Below are 23,402 nucleotides of genomic sequence, written 5' to 3' on the forward strand. Positions count from 1 at the left end.
AAGGAGAGACTTTTCCTTGGGTGTTCCCCCTCTGCCAGGAGCAGAGAATCTCCCTTGGGGACTATATCTCTAAATCACAGAGGGTCGATTTTCAATGGGTTCTGCCAGTGTGGCACCCCAACTAATTCTCTGTCATACATGTCTGGAGTCATATCTGGGCCTCTCCAACAAGATCTGGGCTTTGACCTTTTTGACAGTGTTCCTTATGTGCGCGCTGGCGCGCTCTCTCTCTGTTCAAGGTGGAGAAATTTCACTGGGTGCTCTTTCACCCTTGGTGGTGGTGTGGGAAATTACTTTGACCGCTTTATCTCAGCTATGTAAAGGGAGGTTTTTCTAGATGCTGTATTGCAGCTCTCATGGGGACTCTTGCATATTTTGGTTTCTCTACGTTTCTGAGGGGTGAACTCCCCCTAAGTTGCTTTCTATCCACACTGTGGTAAGAATCTTTACATTAGGGGAGCTCTGGTGGCCTAGTGGCAAGAAGCTGCCCTGCAACCCCAGAGATAAGTGGTTCGAATCCACCAGATGCTGTGCCGCAGAAGGAGGGGCCATCTCCTCCTATACCAGTCAGATCCAATTTGACGTACACACACAGAGAGAAAATAATAAAATTTTTAAAAAAATTTAAAAAGGATCTCTACATTGCGTCCTCTGCCTCAGTCCTCCAGTTCACTCGTTCTCAGCACTGGCTGGGAGAGGCATTTAGAGAAGAACTGCATAAACCTTGAATTATGTGGAGGATTTTTTTTAAAAGAAATTAAAGTTAATGAAAGTTTATAGAGACTTTGAATTTCCATTCATTCATTATTGCACTTTTCTCCCTGCCCACTCCAGTTAGTTCTTATCTTTGAAAAGTAAAAGAAAAATTCTTTCATTGTTATACAATCCCTCCCAATCCAAGTCCACTCCACTATGCAGCCTTCATTCTGGACTACCATCATGACAATAATAACTAATCCTATATTCCTTTTAAACAGTTCTCTCCCTCATCAGTTTCCATGCAGTATACAGTATTATTCCCTCTTTTTTATTGTTCCCCTCAACTCCAGCATCAGTCCCATTTTACAACAGTGGCAGTATGCAATATTTGTCCTTTTGTGACTGAGATATTTCACTCAGAATAATGTCCTCCAGGGTCACGCATTTCGTATATTTCATGAGTTCCTTGTTTTTCAATGCAGCCTAGTATTCCATTGTGTGAATATACCACGGCTTCTCTATCCATTTGTTTGTTGGCACTTGGGTTGTTTCCATCTCTTTGTTTTTGTGAACAAAGCCGCAATAAACATGGGTGTGCATGGAGGGTCCTTTTATAGAGTCTTAACCTTAGTCTTGTGGAGGATAGAATCTTCCTTTGTCACTGTAGTTTGTATGCAACAGAATGCAGACTTCAGCAGTTTCTGCCACGACAGTGTCTTTTCTGCCATACAGTGACTCACAGCCAGACCCCTTGAAATAGATCAGGATTTCTACATTAGTGTCAAGGGACTTGTTCCCAGGTGCTTGTTAGAAAGGGGGTATACGTGGAGAAAGATATTTCATCCTATATTCTGTTTCCGCCTTGTGGACCTCCTCAGAGAAGCTCCTGAGAGATCTAAGCTGACACTTGGCATGGAATGGGGGACTCCTCTTTAATCCTCTATGTAGCCCTTCATTGAAATTCTCCTGGGGTGCTCCATCAACTCAACTGTATTTTAAAGTACTCTGTCTGAGACCTGGCAGGGGAGCTTCCCTTTTGGGCTCTAACTCAACTCTCGGTGGAAGCTCTTTCCTCAGAGGCTCCAAATTTGGTAGACATCTAGCTCTTTCTTGGGTGCTCTGCCTCATATCGAAAGTGGGGGATTATTTTTTGTATGCTCAGCCTGGGGTGAGTGGTGGGGCTGTATTATATCTGTGTACAAGGAGGAGACAGATCCTTAGTTTTAAGGCAGTAACGTGCAATAGCTCTTATAACAAAATAGGATTTTAAAATGCTCCACCTCACCTCAGCCTTCAATTAACTGGACATTAGAAAAAAATCTTTCTATGGTTCCTCATTTGTAACCATGAGAGAACAATCCCACCTGATTCACCAAGATGAAGCAAGTTAATACATTTCAAGCGGTTAAAGCAGTAACAGGCAGGTGCTCACTGGACCTGGTTTTCCCATTTTTGTACTCTGGGTGGTGGTGGTTGTTGATTTGGACCTAACTCCTAGCTGACCCTCCAGTGGGTTTTCAGCAGCTGTAAATCACACAGAAGGAGATTGCCCATCTTTCTCCCTTGGAGCAGCTGGTGGATCCAAACCTTTGTGTTGGCAGCCCCAACCCCTTATCACTAAGCCACATTTACACCCATTTCTCACTTATCGACAACATGGTTAGGCTCCAGAGAGCAGGTTATTGGGTAAAAACGGAGAATTACCATTATCATATCGCAAAATGGAGGGCAACTTCATCATTACACAACTCCCAACCACGCCATTGCCTAACTGCCAGCGTATGTCATTGCACAGCTGCCAAACCACTGGCAGTGGTCTGGAAAAGTTGTCTTTCGAATTTTTATTTAAATAATGAATAAGCATGCCATTGTTGTCAGATGTCATCAAATCGAGTATAACTCATAACAACACTATGAACAACAGATCCGAACACTGCCTTATCCTGTGCCATCTTCATCATATCTATTCGAGCCCATTGCTGCAGTCACTGTGTCAGTTTCCTCTCCTTCACTGACCTTCCACCTTTCTAAGCATTGTGCCCTTTTCCAAGGAATAACCCCTCCTAACAACATGTCCAAAGTCTGTGACATGAAGTTTCACTATGGTAGCCTCCAAGGAGCAGTCTGGTTACACTTTCTCCAAGACATATCTTCTTTTGGCAGCCCATGAGGGCGTATTTGTGGGTTATTCTCCCACAATAACATTCTGAAGTGAGCTTTGTATGGCCCTTGAGCTCAGCTTTCATCTACCAACAATGCACTGAGGCCCTGGTGGCTCAGAGGGTCAGGAGTGTGCTGCTTACGAAAAAGTTGTCGGTTTGAACTGATCAGCTGCCCTATGGCAGAAAGATGCAGCTGTCTGCAACTGTAAAGCTTTGCAGTCTAGAAAACCCTCCCGGGTGGTTCTGAATTGCCTGGACAGCAAAGGGTCAACACTGAAACCACCCTGACCACTTGGCCCAGCTCCAAGGTTCACATAATTGAAGTTCTTGGCGGGGGGGTGGACAGTAAAATATCATTTTTCTGGCTACCCTACTCTTCAGTATCCCCCTATAACAAGTGGGAAAATGTAGAACAGTACTTGGTAGGAATGATTTTAAAACATATACAACGGGAGTAAGAAGGAGGGGAGGTTCCCCCCTCCAGTGACGGTTTAAGCAGAATGTTTTGTAGTTCTTTAATATATAACCATGTGTTTATCCTCTCTTGCTTGATGAGAGCTGCTCAGTCCCCAGATATCCTGACCCATCATGATTGCATTATGTACATAACCTCACTCCTTATTTCACTTAGACTAGAGTAAAATTGGGGTGCCTTTCAGAAACAGAGGGTTTCTTGGGGCATGGCAAACCTTTTGTCAAAAAGAGAAACTTCTTTTGGGGAGGAAAATGAACAGAAACTCTGCAGTGTCGTGATGACTGGATTTTGTCACTACTGGAGTATGTCCATAATTTTCCTTTTTTCTTTTTTTTCCTAGCAAATGATGATGGACCAAGTAGCTGAGTTTAAAGCTGGGCCTGCAAACAAAGAAAAACGTCCTAGAGAAAGCAACAGCCCTACACCATCTAAGAAGCAGCGGAGAGAGGCCTTTTCCCTAATGGAGCTGGAAGAACAGGGAGGAACCCCGGCCAAGGCGGGGAAGGATGGTACCAATGTCTCTGAGGGGCGGGGAGAAAAGTGCTTGTTTGTAAATAGTGGAGAGAGGCTCTAAGGAGGTGTAGCCATCTGGGGTGGGCTCCGCAAGAGCATGACAGCCTGGGACCAGGGCCCTTGCTCTTCATTACATTAGAGTTTACTTTTTAATTAATTAATTAGTGAATTTTATTATTATTAATTTTAATGAAAATTTACGGAGACTTTGAATTTCCATTCATTCATTGTTGCACTTTTCTCCCTGCCCACCTCTGCCCCCCCAAATTTGTTCTTCTCTTTGAAAACAAAAAGAAGAATTCTTTCATTGTTTTACAATCCCTCCCCCAAGTCCACTCCACTATGCAGCCTTCATTCTGGACTCCTGTCATGACAATAATACCTAATCACACAACGGTTTTAAACAGTTTTCTCCCTCATCGGTTTTAATGCAGTATATTTATCCCATCTTTCTCAGTCTCCCCCCAACGCCGATGTCAGTCCTGTTTTACAACAGTGGCATTATGCAGTATTTGTCCTTTTGTGACTGAGATATTTCACTCAGCATAATGTCTTCCAGGGTCACCCATTTTGAATAATATTGCATGAGTTCCTTGTTCTTCAATGCAGTGTAGTATTCCAGAGCTTCTCTCTCCATTCGTTTGTTGATGGACACTTGGGTTGTTTCCAACTCCTTGCTATTGTGAACAAAGCCATGATAAACTTGGGTGTGCCTATATCTGCTTGGGGGGCAGTTATGGTTTCTTTGGGATATATTCCCAGTAGTGGAATTGCTGGGTCAAATGGTATTTCTATTTGCAACTTTTTGAGAAGGCACCACACCGCCTTCCACTGTGGTTGCACCATTTTACACTCCCACCAAAATGAATCAGGGTTCCAGTTTCTCCACAACCTCGCCAGCATTTGTTGTTTGCTGTTCTGTTAAATGTTGCTATTCTGACTGGGGTGAGATGACATCTCATAGTTGTTTTGATTTGCATCTCTCTTAGAGCTAGGGATTTTGAGCATTTCTTCATGTGCTTGTTGACCATCTGAATGTCTTCTTTGGTGAAGTATCTGTTCATATCCTGTGCCCATTTTTCAATTGCTTTGTTTACCTTTATCTTGTTGTGGTACTAGAGTTTACATTTCAGCAATCTCAGATATACCTATCTAGACTGCAATTAGGAGTGATGATAGTGTAGGCTGTTGGGAAGGTTGCACCTCCAACAAAAAGGTGGTTTGAATTCACCGGAGAAAGATGATCAATCTCTTCCGGTGTGATTTACAGTCTCCAAAAAACCGCAAAGCTATGAGTCAGTTCCGACTCCATGACAATGAGCAAGTTTTTCGAGACTACAATTTGCTTTTGTATTCCAGATTCCAATTTAAAAAACCCATGTGGTAGCTCTGTTGTTACTAGGTTTGGTCAAGTCTCTTCCCACTCACTACCCTTGAGACAGAATAGAGTGTCTGAGGCTTGAATTTTTTTTTTATTACCTTTGTTTGTTTCTTTTACACTGAGTAAAGACTTACAGAAAAAATTGGTTTTCATTTCTACCATGCATACAGATTCTGTTTTATGGCATTAATTAAAACTTCCTCTCATTGTAAGGGCACTCTTCCCGATTCCTCCAGTGATTTTCATTTCCATTCTTCCTTCCATCCTAACTCTTTCTACCTTCTAAACTGTATCTCTGGGCAATGGCTGCCCTTTGAGTATCTCCCTGGTGCTGATTATTCACCTTAAAGTCCTGACTGCTGTTTGGCTGAAAGTTGGGCCACAAAGGTGAGTTTCGTTCCAAGTTCAAATTGTGAAAAATGGTTCAAATGGTGACTCAGGCCTTAGTCTCAGAGCCCTCATTTGCCTGTCAGACTAGTACAGTTTGAAATCTTTGCGGGACCAGACCATCAAATCTCTTCTCCTATTGAGGAACTAGGTGAGCACCCATTCTTTGGTTAACAGGCAAGTGCTTAATCATTGCACTGCACCACCAAGGCCCATGTGGAACATAGGACTGTCACAAGTGTCAGGTGATGAAGCTGGACACCCCCTTCCCAAACCTTCTCTCCTTACAGCCCTTGCCATTCACTTTGCCAGTGGTTTGCCAGTGGGCTAGTAAAAGGCAAACAACCAGCTGTTTAAAAAATTGGGGTGGCAGGGACTATGGGGAGGCCCTAGTGTGCAGGGTCTGCAGATCTCCATTTTCTAAATGTACTGGATATGACCTTGGTAAAGCTGCCAATTGAGCTCTCAGAACACAGAAATGGGAAGAGTCACCCGGAATCTAGTCTGTTCTGCTGACTCCTGCACACATTGGCATGATTATTTAACCCAGTGCTCCAGATCAAAACTTAGAATCACCTGTCACTTCTCTTATTATTTTCCTGCTTCCTGTCCAGTTGCACGTGCAAGCCACTCGACATTGGTGAGAAATCTACATCTCACCATTACTCTCTATCCCTGTATTTCATTTCATACTGATCTTTCACCGAGGAGCAAGAGCAGTGCCTTAGCTGGGCTGCTCTGTCTTCTCATACTTGCCCTGGGTGAACGAATGCTCTGTCCTGTGTCATCCAGGCTGATCCTCTTACCGTGTGATGCTGTCCAGATTAGTCTCCTGCACATGCTCTTTCCACAGCCTGGGGCACTTCCTCCATATCTGCACATGATTAGTTTTCTCTTCCTGTAAGGCTCTTCTTCTTGAAAGACCCCTCCTCAGAAAGGCCCTGTCTGTCCACCCTGTCTCCAGAAGTCCCTCCTGTACTCTCCATCACATCCATGCTTACTGCTCTCCTTGCAAGAATTCGAGCTGCTGTCTTTTGTTTGTTCGTCATACACCTCCTGTCTGATTTCTCACAGCAAGGGCAGAGCCAGGAGGGCGGGCATGGTTTCTCTCTTGTCCACTGCTTATCCTTGGCAAAGTGCCTCATCACAAAGAGGTTAAATGAGATGAGAGGCTAGTCATGCAGTAAAATAAACCCATTTTTTCTGATAAAAATTGAATGATAAAGTTAATAACTCATAAATAGGACTGTTGAGTGGTGGGATATAGATAGCAGTCATAGTAAATGGGGACTTCTGTTTTCTTAGAAAGAGTTAAGGAGAAGGTTGAGCTCAGTTAAGAACAGCAGTTTATGTGAGATTTTGAGAAGTCGTGGCTTCAGACCAGACATGTAGCTTGGCAATTTGTACAGAGGAACCAAACCCAGAAAATTCAAACCCTCTGCTCTGGGTTTCATCAAAACCCTACAGAAACCTGTAAGTCTTGTTCCTTAGGGTTTTCAAGGCTGTAAGTCTTCAGACAAGCAGATTGGCCCATCTTTCTCCTTCAGAAGAACAGGTGTTTTTGAACTTTTCTATTAGCCTCAACAAAAGGTTACTTAAAAGTTTCTCTAACAAAGAAAAAAAAAAAGTTTCTCTAACAAAAAACCCCCAGTGCCATCAAGTAAGTTTCAACTTTTAGCTTCCCTCTTTCAGATCTGAGACATTCTAAATCCTCATAGGAGAAGAGTACCCATCCTTCTCCGCAGAGCAGCAGGGGAATTCACTTAGCATCCTGATACATTATGCACTACGCTATCAAGGTCTTTAAAGAATGATTGGACTGCACTAAATCATGAATGCCAAGGGTCTGTGATTATATGCTTATTAGTTATACTGTCTTACTTGCTTTCTGTAAGTACTCTCAGTGCCAAAAAGGGACAAAGATGATTTTTTTCCCCCCTGAACTTAGGCTGAGGCATAAGGAGCTCTGGTGGCCTAGTGGCAAGGAGCTGCATTGCAATCCCCAAAGCATGCAATCTGTGACTACCAGCTGCTCAGTGGGAGAAATACGGACAGTCTCCGCCAGTGTAATTAATAGCCTCTAAAATCCTACTGGAGCATGGGCAATGGGTCAGTTCCGACTCTACAGTACACAGCAACAACTAGGCGGAGGCATTAGAGATTTCCATCTGGCACATCCTCTTGCTGCTTAAATGATCTCATTTGCTCGAAACCAAGAAGTCCAGAGATGTCCTTAAGGGGGTGATGAAATGTGCTTCCTTCACAGCTCAACCTCTGGATTTGGTTTCCAAATCCAGATGCTGCCTCTTGTAATTCCCAGGAGGCGGGGCTGGAAAGTGAGCAGGCCCAAAGTGACCATCTTGTCAAAATCTTTCCCTCCAGAGCTCATGAAGATGGAAGGAGATTCTATTCCACCCAACATGCTGGACACTTTGTCCGATGACATCACTTCTCTCAGTGATGCATACACTTGCAGCGATTTCTCTGTGGATGAGCCTTCAGACACATCAGTGTCTACTTTGACAGATGAGGCCAGTACATCGCAGACAAGTTCAATGAGAATCAACAATTATATAAAACAAGAATTAATGAAGGAAATTCGTAAGTTTGGACGAAGTAAGTAGTGAAAGAACATGCATTAATAAAACACTGTGAAGTCTCTCTCACTCTATTATTTAGAATAGATCCCAGTTACCTTTTGAGGGGCATCCTTTGGAAGAATTGAGTTTTCCATGATGGAAAAGTCCCAAGATCTTTTCCCCTCACCATTCCTTCCTAGACATTCCTTAGGAGATCTGACTTCTCAGTCTCTCTCTCTCTCTCTCCCTCTCACTGTATTTACCTTGGGGGCCCATAGTGGATAATTGCTGAGGAAGGTGATGCAGTAACATTGAGTTGCTTCGCTTCTTCATATTGTTAATATCTTCAGGATATAACAGAATTTTCATTTTGCTGGAAGAAGTGCAAGGGCCTCTGGAGATCAAGAAAGAATTTGTGGACTTTACTATCAGGGAAGCAGCAAGGTGGGTGTGAAGAAGAGGTCTTCCATATTTGTAAGTTAGACTGGGGAGGGCTGAGGGGAGCCCTGCCTTGTTTTCTCGACCCCTCACCCTCACGCACAGGTCATACTGCCTCTACACGCAAGCACATTCTCTGAGCCCTTCCCAGGCCACCGAACCTTCCAGGATCAACACTTGGGCCCCCAGTTGCCACACATTGTATTTGCTCATTCGTCATCTCTTTACTCTGATCTGTTTTCTCTCCCCTAGATTCCACGTCCCAAGTTAAGTCTCATCAATGCCTTTCACAGTGTAGATGTCTTGGGTTAATGAAATGTCTCTTCATTTCCAGATTCAAGAGACGAGACTTAATACAGCACCTTGAGAAGTTTCTGAAAGACATAGATGCTCACCACTCTGCAAACCAGGATTCTAACGCCTAAAGCATGTAATTGTGCTTACCACAACAGTCACAGGCAACTCAAGCAAGTGTGCTGTGGCTTAGAGCATGTGGAGCGAAGTGTTAGTTAAGCTTCCCGAAATGTAGCAGTCAAGCATATTGCCTTCTAGAGGTTAAGAAAAAGTTTTAAAAGTTTGTGATTCCCTGTCAATAAAAGTTGGGTTTTGCCCCATAAATTTCTTTGGAATAGTGTACTGTTTGCTTTCCCATCTGGGGAGGGTATGTAATTATAACCGCCTTCTTTCTCCACTCATGTCTTACTTCTTTGGTTACAGTGATTCTTCCTTTCATGAAAGATCTGGGCCATTCAATGTTCTGCCTCACTTGGGACTTCCGTAATCTGTAACTGCCTATAATGACAAAACATGAGGGCATAAAGAAGGATGTAAATGTTGCACCTATACTATTCCTTAGCCCAATTTGTAGTCAGAACACAACTTTGATTATCAATTTTAATCATCCCTTTCATCACAGACACTTCTCTGCCTACTGATAAAACTGGGTGATTGGGAGGGCCACAGATTCCAGCTGGCTGTCTACACAGCGTCCTTTTTTGTGCTATCATTGTTGTGTCTCCTGGTGAACTCCTCTGTCTCTTTGAAATTAAGATCTCTAGTTCTGAACACCCTTAGTTCAATGTGGACAGTAGGCAGATTTTTTGTTGTTATTGGACAATGAGAAGTTGTGTGAGGAGATACCGCAGTTCCCCTCCCTTTGATTCTGTACTCATGACTGTTAACTATGGGATATGAGTGCAGGAACATGACAGCCAAGCTGCCATTTAGTAGATTCTGACTCATTGTGACCTTTTAAGACAAAGCAGAACCGCTCCACAGCGCTTCCCAGGCTGTCGCCTTTACACAACCTGTCTGCCACTTCTCTCCAGAGGAGCCTTTCAGTTGGCAGCCAAATATTTTGCCACTGCACCACCAGGGCTGCTTTATAACTATCTATATAACTCTATATTGTTGTTGTTATGTGCCATCAAGTCGCTTGCGACTCATGGCGACCTAGTACAACAGCCCTAAACTCTGCTCTGTCCTGTGCCAATCGCACTGTCTCTGACACACCCATCCCGATTACCCCAATCACTGAATCAATCCACGTCATAGAGGGCCTTCCCCTCCTGCGCTGTCCCTCCACCCTCCCAAGCATGATGTCCTTCTCCAAGGATCGGTCTCTCCTTACAACATGACCAAAGTATGTCAGACGAAGCCTCAGAATCCTTGCTTCCAAGAAGCAGCCTGGTCTCACCCTCTCCAGGACAAACCTATTTGTTTTCCTAGCAGTCCATGGTATATTCAATTCTCTTCTCCAACACCAAAGCTCAAAGACATCAATTCTCCTTCTATCCTCCTTAGTCATTGTCCAACTCTCTGACGCATAAGAAGTGATTGCAAAGATCATCGCCTGTATCAGACACACCTTAGTCTCCAGAGAGACACCATTGCTCCTCAGTACTTTAGAAAGGTCCCTAACATCAGAATTTCCCATCCCAATACATGTTTTTATTTCCTGGCTGCTGTAACTAACTAACTAACTATATACACACACACACACACACACACATATACATATATATATAACTAACTATAACTATGTAACTATATAACTATATATATAACTATATAACTTATAACTATATATATAAAACTATATATATAACTATAACTCATCCCATTGCCCATTTTAATTCAAGTACATTTTTCTATTCATAGCAACCCTGTAAGGTCAAGTTGAACTGCTCTTTTGGTTTTCCAAGGTTGTCAACCTTGATGGAAACCAACTGCCACATCTTTGTTCCACAAAGTGCTGGTTGGTTCCAACAATTGACCTTTCATTTAGTAGGCAAGATATTAACCACTGCGTCACGAGGGATCCTTTTATAAAAAGCATTGTTGTTGTTGTTAAGTGTTGTTCAGTTGACCACGACTCATAGCGACCCTATGAATAAAAGACCTGAACCCTGGTCTATGACTATCATCATTTCTCAAAGGTCATAGAGTTTCCAGAGACATGTTATTTAGGAAGTGGATGCTGCTCCTGCTTCCAAGCCCATCCCAATTCTGGGAGCTCCACCAAACACTGTCCACAATGGGTAACCATTATAGCATTTGACATACCAGTGGCACAATGTTCAGCATCACAGTAACCCCAAGTTACCTCAATACAGCAAACTGACCAACCAGTGCTGTACCACTTAGAACAATGTTCATCCCAAACACATTTAACACCATGCCTGGGGGTGGCAGGCCTGAAGGGCCAACCATCTTTTAAATACAAGGCCTGGCCACCAGGTCGTGGTTGACAACTGGCTTTCAGCCTACAGTTAATATAGAGCATTATCACCTCCTCAAGAACATTGCCCTCTGTTGTTGCTGGGTGCTCTCAAGTTGGCTTAAACTCATAACTGCCCCATGTATAATAAAGTAATATGTTGCTCAACCCTCACAGCCCTGCTTTGCTTACGCAGATGGTTGCATTCATTTTGTAAATCCATCTTTTTTCCTTTTTTATTAATGTTAATGAAAATTTACAGATATTTTGGATTTCCATTCATTGTCACACTTTTCTCCCTGCCCACCACCCTCCTCCAGTTCGTTCTTCTCTTTGAAAAGATAGTAAGAGGCAATAACCCGCATCAGAGGTGGTGCCTCCACTAAACCAGGGGATGGCTGAAGACCAGGCCTGGGACAGTTCACAGGTTCCAGGAGGAAAACTCTGAGTACAGAGCCTTGCAGGCTTCCAATGGCAGATGCAAAATGGTGCAGGCAGAGCTGGGCAAGGTCAGGAGAAGGTTGCTATTCACCTGGTGGGTGCTGATACAGGGAGATAGTCACTCGTCTGATCTCCAGGGGGGCATGAGGAGGGGAGCTCACACCTCTCCTGTTAGCCAGCCGCTGGTGTGCATAGTTCTGAAGTTCTGGGTCCCCACGCTAAAGCAGGCAGCTGCTCAAGAGGGAGGATTTGGTGGCTTGGTGGCAAGGAATTGAGCTGCCAACACGGAGGAGGCATGTGGTTCAAATCCACCACCTGATCCATGGAGAAAGGTTCTGAATCTGCAGAACGCAGCAAGTAGTAGAGGGGTCTGGATTGAAGTCTGTATAGTTTGCCATCTTAGCCACAAGTTCTTATTAATGCATCTTAATTTCATGTTTGATGATCTTGCAGAGTTGGTCGAAAGTCCAGTTTCTTCGTCTTTTGTGTCAGTGGTTGGTGTGTAAACATTAAAAGTCATACTGACTGGCTTTCCTCATCAGTATATGGATAGTCTCGCTGACATCGTTGTACGTAAGGTTAGATGGTGAAGTGTTCTCCTCTATGATGAGTGCGTGGCAGTTCCCCTTCACTCTGTCATTCCCAGCACAGAGTGGGATATCAGCAGTGCCACACAAGGCAAGAAACTCAGGCCAGAACATTCTAGGTTCTTTGGGCAAAGACTATGCCACGGTCCCCAGGGAGCAGAAAACTTGCAGAAGGCAGGGAGATGTTCAAGGCACCTCCTTTCGTAGTCACCTACCTGTTAGACCTCATTATGGAGCTCTGGTGGCCTAATGGCGAGAAGCTGTGCTACAGCCGCGAAGGCACGTGGTTTGATGCCACCAGCTGCTCCATGGGAGAAGGAAGGATGGGCAATCTCCTCCCGTGCGATTAACTGCCTCTGAAAACCTGCCAGAGGGTCAGCTACAGGTCGGTTCCGACTTGACGGTACACTGCAACAACAACAGACTCCGTTACAATTTTCAGAGACCCTTTAATTTCCAAAGAGTGCCCTATAACTAATTGAAGAGGCCCTGTAAGATTGGGAGCCCAGTTTGTGCTGTAATCAGTCACTGGCAGCATTCCTCTTTGGACTTTGTTTCCCCAAATCTTGGCTCTGCACTTGCAGGACATGACAGTCATGTTCAGAGCAGTCAGAAGGTTCCAGTCATTGATCTGGGCCTTCAGCAGGGAATTGGAAACCTTGAGCACTTGGCTACACAGTCAACACTCTTGGCACCAGTATCCATGAAATTAAAAGACGTATTGCGATGGGAAAGTCTGCTGTTAGGGACCTCTCCAAAGTACTAAAGAGCAATGGTGTCTCTCTGGAGACTAAGGTGCATCTGATACAGGCCATGGTCTTTGCAATCACTTGTTACGTGTCAGAGAGTTGGACAATGCCTAAGGAGGATAGAAGGAGAATTGATACTTTTGAGCTGTGTGCTGGAGAAGAGTAAACAGATTCATCCTGGAAAGGGTTAAACTGGGCGGCTCCTTGGAGGCAAGGATTCTGAGGCTCCGTCTAACATACTTTGGACATGTTGTAAGGAGGGACCAGTCCTTGGAGAGGGACATCATACTTGGGAGGGTGGAGGGACAGTGCAGGAGGGGAAGGCCATCTAAGAGGTGGATTGATTCAGTGACTGGGGTAATCGGGATGGGTGTGTTGGAAACAGTGCAATTGGCACAGGACAGAGCAGAGTTTAGGGCTATTGGACATAGGGTCGCTGTGAGTCGCAAGCGACTTGAAGGCACATAACAACAACAACAACAACAAATTTTCTCTCACCTAGTCCTCCAACCTACTGTAGAAACAAAGCCCAATGCAATTCCACTCCTTATTTTAATGGGAAAAATATTTGCACGTACTTGGTGACACTCATTCTTACTTTTCTTAGACAGTTGATTAGAGGTATCTTTGTGTAATAATTTGAGAAACTCTTTTATAGCTTCATGCCATGGTTATTATAAGTGTCATTGTGCCACTGTAAATTGGGTTATAAGTCTTTTGATCGTGTGTGTGTATGTGTCCGTGTGCACACATGGGCAAAGCACACATGCTCCCATGCATATCAGTTGGTGACAAGGACCTCCCTCACACAGCATAGAAGCTCAGTGAGGTTCTCTCTGTAAGATCGACAGCCGTCTGGTGCTGCAGCAGTGCAGGCATTCACAAAGAGAAGCCCACAGGAGGCCGCCCCCTCAAGCTGGCACCCTCACGTGACGCACCCAAACCATGTCCATTCTGGTCATTGTGCCCTTGGGGAGGGAAATACTTTGCACAAGGTGAAGCCCTTCAGAACAGATGTAGATATGCTCAGAACTTTCTTTTCAGGCCGGAGGTCTTCTTCTCACACAACCCCCGCCCAAGCGTCCCCTCTAAAGCACCATCTTTCACTTGGAGCACGTCACCCTATTTCAGCATTTTGTAGGATATTGATCATTAGCTGGCAGCTCCTGGTTTATTGTCTTCATCTGCTGGCTTGAAGGCAGAAACACCTTGACCCACAGTGTCCCCCTGAGGTGTGACTTCTCCCTGGGAGAAGAACTGAGGTGTGGGTGTGAGGGCCACTTCTGCAGAGGGAGGGAACAGGTCGGAGCAGAGGCCAGACTTCAACCCAAGAGAGCTTCTCTCCATGGCCCGCGCTCTGGAGAACCACTGCAGTAAGGGGAGAGGACTGCCCACGGGAAACGCAACTTCAGGGAAGAAAGGCAGGTGGAAAAGCTAAAGTGTGGTGGGGTTTGGCCTTGGTGAGTGAAGAACTGCCTGACAAGAACGCCTTTCATCTCCAAGGGCACTGTGACCCTCTGCAGGGTTAAGGAGACCACCCTCAAAGGCACCCAGGAAGACACTTGACATTCCTGCCAAAGGGAGCTAAACCAAGAGGAAAGGATGCTCTTCCTCCCGGAAACGGCAACTATGGCAACAGGGTCTCCTCTCAATGGTAGTTACTCAGACAACCAGTTCTCGTCAGAACTGAAGAGTCTGCTCTGAGTGAAAGCGTCCTCTCAGACCTGGTGTCTGCCTCACTTGTGGATGTGGCACCAGGCAGGCACTCCACACTCAAGCCCCTTCTCTCTCCATCTCTCGGGGGTCTGTGAAGTAGAAGTTATGGACTCTCTTTGCTGCTGTGACATTTATGGCCAAAGTCACACCAGCAGTCCAACAAAAGCCAATGCTTAATGGTACATAGTTGGCCCTCATAAAATGTGAGGGATAAAGATGATGGCAGGGATGGATGACAAGAGTTGTGCGGCAGCTACCGGGACGCTGACTCCGGTGGACCTTCCCCAGGCTACACAGCAGTCAGAGGTGCAAGAGAGATCACAGTTAAACCTTAAACCAGAACCATGCCCCCAACCGTTCCTTAAGCCAAACACTAAGCTAGTTTGCTTGTTTAGTAAGAATGTTTGCCTTGAACATTGTACTCTTTTAGGAACTGCCTATATGGATCTAATTGATGGAAGGATCTCTAAAGGTCAGAGTGAAAGCTTAGGGGGCAGTGAGTTCACCGAAATGTGGGAGGGACTATTGGAAAAATGAGGGTGAGAATGGTTACACAACTTGAAAACCATGGTCGATGCCACACAGTTGTATGTGTAGGAACTGGTGTGTGTTGTGCTGTGTAGACTTTCTTTAGCAATAAAGACACACACACACACACACACACACACACACACACACACAGGTTTAAAGAGAGGACTGTCACAGCATGCGGCAGAAAGTGCGGTCAAGAAACAGTTGTCAGGGCCAAGTATCCAGTGGAGGCTGTCAGTTGTGGGGTCAGAGAAGTTGAAAGTGTATTGTGCCTTGCTTTGTACTTCTCTGCCCATAGGACCCTAGCGGGAAGACCTGCCCTCAGGACCAGGGACAGACTCTTCCTGGAAGAGGTCAGAGCTGACTGTCTGAGACAGAGCCTGAGGTTCAGGCATATGCGAGCCCGACTTTTCCAATCCCAGGGTCATCCCGTCAGGAAGGGCAAGAGAATGAAAAGTGTTCTAGAGTTAGGATCCTATGACCAAGCCTACTTTCAAGCTGGGAGATTAAGACCATAAACAACGAGTTGTAAGATACTGACCTGCAAAGTCTGAAATGACAATGTGCCGGCAAGTGAAAAGATTGTGCTTTTAATGTGTCCGTCAGGGGAGGGCTATATGAGGGAGAGACTGCTCACATGAGAACAGAGCTTGGCTCACTGCCGAGGATAATGATTTCTGTTGTGAAGGGATTCTGCTTTGAGACAATTAATGGAGTATTCTGGTCTTGGTAGCAGGGATGAATATCAATGGATTCAGTAACATGCACTTCTCTAAGCACTAAGTCACTTCTCACTACAGTCTAAATCTGCCAGCCGCAGAGACCAATGTGACCAGCCGGCCACCAAATGCTTACTTTATTAAAAGGTCAGTCTTCTCAACATTACTAGTATGATTCTCGTTCCTGAAATGCAGTACTTTGGTGGAAATCACCATCGATAGATTTTGCAAAATCACCTTTCCATGGTTTTGCCATGCACTCAGCATAGCTTCTTCTAAGCATGGAACTTCTTTTGTAGAAAATGAAATCCAGCCATGAATCCATACTCTAGAATTCACAGGTGTTCTTGAGCTCCCCATTATGTCAGTTTGTGTTGTAGTTTTTATTTCCTTGGGATGCATACCTACTATTGAGATTATTGGATCAGATGATTATGTTTCTATTATCAACCTTCAAAGAAACTACCAAGCTGCTTTCCATAAAGTTTCAATCTGTTTACATTCTCTCTAACAATATATGAAAGCTCCTTCACTAGCATTTGTTTAATGTTTTATTGGCCATTGCTATTTTTGCTGGAATAAGGCAATATCTCAGTATTCTTGTGGTTCACATCTCTTTAGTAGCTAATGATTTTGAGCTTTCATTCATGTGTTTGTTGGCCTTTGGGATGTCTTTTCTGGTGAAGTGTCACATCCTCTGACCATTTTATAATTTGGTTGCTTGTCTTTTTCTTGTCAAGTTATTGGACTTGACTACATAATTTATAAGATTAGATGCCTTTGACTTGTGGTACTGGAGAAGAGTCTTGAACATACCATGGACTGCTAAGAAAACAAATAGGTCTGTCTTGGAGAGGGTGAAGCCAAGTCTTTCCTTAGAGGCTAGGATTTTGAAGCTCTGCCTCACTTACTTTAGACACATGGCCAGGAGAGACTGGTCCTTGAAGAAGGACATCATGCTTGGAAGGGTGGATGGACAGCACAGGAGAAGGAGGCCCCGGATGAGATGGATTGATACAGTAACTGAGGCAATGCAAGTTGGTGTAGTATAGTAGTGAGACTGGCTCAGGAAAGGGTAGGGTTCAGAGCTGCTGTACATAGGGTCGCTATACATCATAGGAGACTCAATGGCACATAACAATAACATACTATGACAGGTTTGGAAGCAGGAGTGGCATCTACTTCCTAAATAACATGCCTCTGGAATCTCTATGAACTTTGATAAATGTCGATAGTTGTAGAGGGGCTTCAGGCCTTTTTCCCATAACATCACTATGAGTCATGCTTGACTCGATGGCAGTCAACAACAAAAATAACAGCAACAACATATAATTTAGAGTTAGGTGTATCATTTTCAAGTATTTTTTTCCAATATGCAGGTTCCCTTTTCACTTTTTTCGGAGGAGTCTTTTGATAGACATAAAGATTTCATTTTTATGAGATCTAAATAATTGAGCTTATCTCCTGCTGATTATGTATCAGTTATATTTTATCATCTCTTTATCATATTGCTTAGGACCTAGCTCCATTCTAGAACACAGCACACCTGTTTGAGTTGCTCAGTGATGACACTATCATATTTTGGATGTTAATATCCTTGTCCTCAAGGTGGCAAGAATATTTCCCCCCCCATAAATTCTCAAGGTGAAAAGAGAGAAAGAGAGAGAGGATTTAAATAAAGGAAAAATCTAGCTGAGGTTTGGAGGGTTTAAAAAAAAATTTAACCTGAAAATCAGGACATTTCCTCAGTCACAAAAGGACAAATATTATATAGTGCCACTGTGTAGAATGAGGCTGACACTGGGATGGGGGTAAGACTGAGAAAAACTGGATAAATTATGTTTACTGCATTGAAGCTGATGAGGGAGAGAATAGTTTAAAATTAATATATTTTAGGGCATTATGATTATCATAAGAGTCTGGAAAGAGGCTTCCAGAGTGGAGGATACTTTGGTTGGGAGTGGGGAAGTGCGGGGTTGTTGGGGGGGATTGTGTACCAATGAAGGAGATTTTCTTTTGCTTTTCAAGGAGAGGAGCGACCTGGGGGTGGGGGTGGCGGTAGGTAGGTGGGGAGAAAAGTGCAACAATGAACGCATGGAATTCCAAAATCTCTGTAGATGTTCATTGAAATTAATAATAAAAAAGAAGAAGAAATTAAAAAAAGTAAATGGGGACATTTCATTAACCCTTGATATCTAAGGTGCCTATAATATGTGAGGCTTTCAGAGAATCCCAAAGGGTGCTTGGAATTTCCCTGGAGATAGAAAAATACATCCTCAGCAAAAGATGACCTCTGAGTAAATACAAAATGTGGTAATTGAAGGCCCAGGCTCACTTAAGAGTGTGCTGAGTCTAGGGCTCTGTGGCCCTAGAAGGATGATTCCGTCTCAGACAATGTTAAATTAAATGCCTATGGAAACAATGTGAGCTATGAATAAGGAGTTTAAGAAAAAACAGGCAGGGATCCCCTTAGCCATCTCCAGTCTAGTTTAACAATATGAGAAAATTCCTCTTATTCATACTCACCTTATTGTTTTCTTGATAGTAAATTCAACCTATTCTTTCGTGATCTCTGGAAATGTTTGCATTTCTTTTAAAAAAAATATTAACACTATACCGAGACCAACACAGCAGTTTTTTATACTCAATATAAAAGCTCATATTCCTTTATATTCTGTGTGCCTTGCAGGATTAATTTATAAAATTGTGCCAATATCTTGCTTTGTATAAACCAGCAGGTTTCACATATGGGAGCTACACCATTGGGTATTTTTCATGTTCCATTTAATTTGGTTTTGTTTTCTGGAACAAAAATTAATGGCCTTTCTTTTATTTTGCTTTTAAAAAGTAATAATATGGGTCAGTTTTGACTTGACAGAATGCTACAACAACAACAATATAGACTGAATAGGTTTGGTAAAAGGATACAATCCTGACATGCATTTTTTTCTGATTTTACACCGTGATGTTTCTTCTTGTTTTGTTTGAATGACTGCTTCTTGACCTAGTACAGCTTCCATATGGGTACAATTAAGTGTTCTGGCATTTCCATTTTTCTCAGCATTACCTATAATCTACATGATACACACAGTCAAAGCTTTTGCCAAGTCAATGAGGCACAAGTAAACATCTTTCTGGTATGTATTATCTGCTCTGTATTACATCTGCTTATTGCTGAGTCATAGTAAATGATTAATAAATATTTGCTAAATTAATGAGGTAAAAAATGGATTAAAGGGCAAAAAAAGTAATAAGTAAACGGTATTGAAGATGTGTTCTTACTCTTTCTTGTATTTGGATTTTTACTACTACTATTCCAAAACAGTTCTCTCAGAAGTCATCAATAAGTTTGAAAATTAAAAAACTCTTTCATATCCTGAAGATATTTTAAAAAAAGACCAACCCTTCAGTGTTTCTAACAATATGAAGAGACTATGCAACTCAGTCTCACTGCATCCACTACCTCAGCAACATCCTTCATGCATCTGCATGGTAAATACAGTTTGTGTGTGAAGCTCTTATGTCAGGGCCTTTTACACATCTACAAAAAAAAACAACTCTAGGAAAAAACGATGAGGAAAAAGATGTTTTGAGATTTTTTTTCCATCAAGGGAAAGATGAATCATTCTAAATCTTGTTAAAATACCATTCTCCCAAAATATGTGCCTCAAGAGGTTGTTATATTGTTGTTGCTAGGTACTATTGAGATGACCATGACTCATAGTTAACATCAGTTCAAAACTTTGCCCTACAAAAGACATGAAAAGACTTTTAACAAAAGAAGACATTCAGATGGCAACAGACACACGAAGAAATGCCCCAAATCACTGGAAATCAGAGAGATGGAAATCAAAATCACAAAGAGATACCATCTCACCACAGTAGCAGTGGCAAAGTTTAACAGGATAGTAAGCAATAAATGTTGGAGAGGATGTGGTGAGATAGGAACTCTTATACACTGTTGGTGGGATTGTAAAATGGTACAACCACTCTGGAAGGCAGTTTGGCATTTACTCAGAAAGGTGAACATAGAAATTCCATATGACCCAGCTCTTCCACTGCTTGGAATATACCCAGAGAAAATTAGAACTGAGGGACAAACGGAGATTTATTCACCTATGTTCATATCAGTGTTTCTCACCATTGTAAGAACATGGAAACAGCCCAAATGCCCATCAGCAAGTGGATTGAGAAATTGTGGTACATTCACACACAGTGGAATATTATGTAGAACTAAAGAGCAACAACTTCAAAAAAATACTATATAACATGGGAGAGTCTAGAGAGCATTATGCTGAGTAAACAAACTCAGTATCATAAGGACAAATACTGCACAAGACCATTATTGTAAAAAAAGAAGAACTAGTAAGATGTGCATAAATGTCAAAATGGGGAAGGGAAAAGGAGCAGGGAAACGAAGTGCGGGGAGAGAAGGGAATCACTAGGATAACAGAGTTCTGTGGGTGGAGGAGGGAAGAAGACTTTAGGAAAGAGCCAACCTGAGAAGATGGGGTAATAATGGGCATAGATAAATGATGATTAATCTTCTAAAACATAATGTATAAGAATATCAAGCACAATGTGACTATAGGGATGTATGAAACACAATGTACACAAATTTTGAATGCAAACCAATATAAAATTTAGGAAAAAAAATGAAACTTTGCCATCTTCATGACCTCAACTCAAGGCCATTTTAGCAGCCATTATTTCAATCCTTATGATTGAACATTTTTCTCTGATCCTCTATTTTTCCAAGTGGCTTGCCTTTTTCAAAGAACTGGAGTGGACAAAACTCTACAGAACTTGATGACAAATCAACAAAAATAAATGGAAAACTAGAAATCACACAAAAATGATAAATTGAAATCCAGAAGACTAAGACTAAATTTTCAACAATAAATATCACATTGGTAGGGAATAAATGTAGAATTATTGAAACATAGAATTAGTGAGTTGGAAGATAAATCTCTCAATATTAGTTTGTTAGAGAACAATCGGGGGAAATGAAAAAATATAAGAATTATGTGTGATATCATCAAGAGGAATAATTTACATATGATTGGAATTCCAGAATAGGAAGAGGGGAGAAACCCAAAATTACAAAGAAAAGTTTGAAGATTTGCTGGCACAAATCTTCCCATATATAATGGAAGATGATAAAATACACTTACAAGAAACTCATTGAACATCAAACAGGATAGACCCCAACAGAGAATCACCAAGACATGTCATAATCAAACTTAGCAACACCAAAGACAAGTACTGAAAGCAGTTCAAGCAAAAGAAAGAGTTAAAGACAAAGGAAAACCAGTAAGAGTAAGCTCCAATTCCTCAGCAGTAACTATCCATGTACACAAGAAGGCAATGAGATGACGTTTATAAAACTCTGGGGGGAAACAACTTTGAAAGTGGGGTAAATGCCTATTTACAATTATATACCTACCAAAATTATCCCTCAAATGTGATGAGTTAATTGAAACATTTCCAGATAAACAGAAATTAAAAGATTTTGTAAAAGCAAAAACAGTACAAGCCATACTAAAGGGAGCCTTTTGTACAGAGAACAATGCTGGACCACAATCTGAAACTAACATATATGACAACATAATTCAGAAACTATCTGATACATACATATATGCCAAATAAACTTACAAGACTAAAAATGGGGAGCCAGAGACATCAGTCCACAAATGAGTATGACTCCAAAACAATATGGGGGTAAAATAGTGTACTTATGTAGTTATAGAACTTATAAATGTTGAGGAAGTCAAGACACTTTCAAGAGTGAACTGCTCTTAGACTTGAGAAAAAAATAGTAGTTTATAGGATATTATCAAAGAAAAAATTATAAATTTCATTGTTATTAAGTGCTGTTGAGTCCTAGATGACTCATAGTGACCCTATGAATGAAAGACCTGAACACTTGTATAACTTTCATCGTTTCTCCAAGTTCATAGAGTTTCTGGAGACAAGCTATTTCGGAAGTGGATGCCACTCTTGCTTCCAAGCTTATTTTGATCGGGAAGCTCCACCAAACACTGTCCACCATGGGTAACCATTATCACATTTGACACATCAGTGTCACAGTGTTCAGCATCACAAGTTACCTCTGTACAGCAAATGGACATTTCACTTAGAAGAATGTTTGACCAAAAACAGTTAAAATCAGGCCTTAGGAATGCAGATTAAAATGACCCATCTTTGACTTGGTAGCATAACTTTCTATCCACTAGGCCAAAAGAACTCTCTCGTTGTTGTTGTTGTTGTTAAGTGCCACCAAGTTGTAGACAACTCATAGCGACCCTATGAATGAAAGACTTGTATTATTTTCTTCACGTTCATAGAGTTTCTGGAGGCAAACTATTTCGGAAGCGGATGCCACTCCTGCTTCCAAGCTTGTTTTAACCGAGGAGCTCCCCCAAACACTGTCCAAAGATATACTTCTTGTTGTTAGGTGTGATTGAGTCAAGTACCCCAGGAACAATAGATAAAAACCCTGTCTTATCCTGTGCCATAATCATCTCTAACACACTTGAGCCCATTGCTGCAGCCATTGTGTCAATCCGTCTTGTTGAGAGTCTTCTCTTTCTCTGATCCTCCATCTTTCCAGTATAATATTCCTCTCCAAGGAATAGCCTCTTCTAGCAACATGCCCAAAGTATATGAGACAAAGCTTTGCCATTCTTGCCTCCAAGGGGCAAACTGGTTGCACTGATTCCAAGACATATCTGTTCTCTTGGCAGTCCATGGGATATTCAGTACTCATCTCTAACATCACAGCTCAAAGGCATCAGTTCTTCTTCTGTCACCCTTATTCATTGTCCAGCTTTCAGATGCACACCAAGTGATTGAAAACATCATGACCTGAATCAGGTGCACCTTAGTCTTAAAGCTTACATTACTGCTTCTCAGCAATTTGGAGAAACCCTTGACAGTAAAATCCCCAATGCAATATGTCTCCTGATCTTCTGATTGCTGGTACCAAGAATGCTGATTGTGGATTCAAATAAGATGAAGTCGCTGACAATTTCAATCTTTTCTCCATCTGTCATGATGTAATCTTTTGGTCCAGTGGTTAAGATTTTTGTTTTCTTGTTGTTGAGATGAAATCTGTATTAAAGGAGTCTTTGATCTTCTGCGCAAGCATTTCAAGTCCTCCTCACTTTTAGTAAGCAAGGTTGTATATCTGCATAGCACAGGTGCTTGATGAGTCTTCCTTCAAACCTGATCCCACATTCTTCTTCACAGAGTCTAGATTCTCATATTATTTGTCCTACATACAGATTAAGAAAGGATAGATAAG

At 42.4% G+C, this 23,402-nt stretch overlaps 1 protein-coding gene across 1 annotated transcript in view; it reads left to right on the forward strand.

The window, feature by feature from the left end:
• The window catches only part of DDX26B (DEAD/H (Asp-Glu-Ala-Asp/His) box polypeptide 26B), a 151,561-nt gene that overhangs the window by 102,443 nt on the left and 25,716 nt on the right, over nt 1-23,402 (forward strand). The gene's annotated exons all lie outside the window — the stretch shown is intronic.

The sequence above is a fragment of the Elephantulus edwardii genome, unplaced genomic scaffold (genome assembly GCF_000299155.1).
Source record: "Elephantulus edwardii isolate Elephantulus edwardi_28Jun2011 unplaced genomic scaffold, EleEdw1.0 scaffold00016, whole genome shotgun sequence".
NCBI classification, from domain to species: Eukaryota; Metazoa; Chordata; class Mammalia; order Macroscelidea; family Macroscelididae; genus Elephantulus; species Elephantulus edwardii.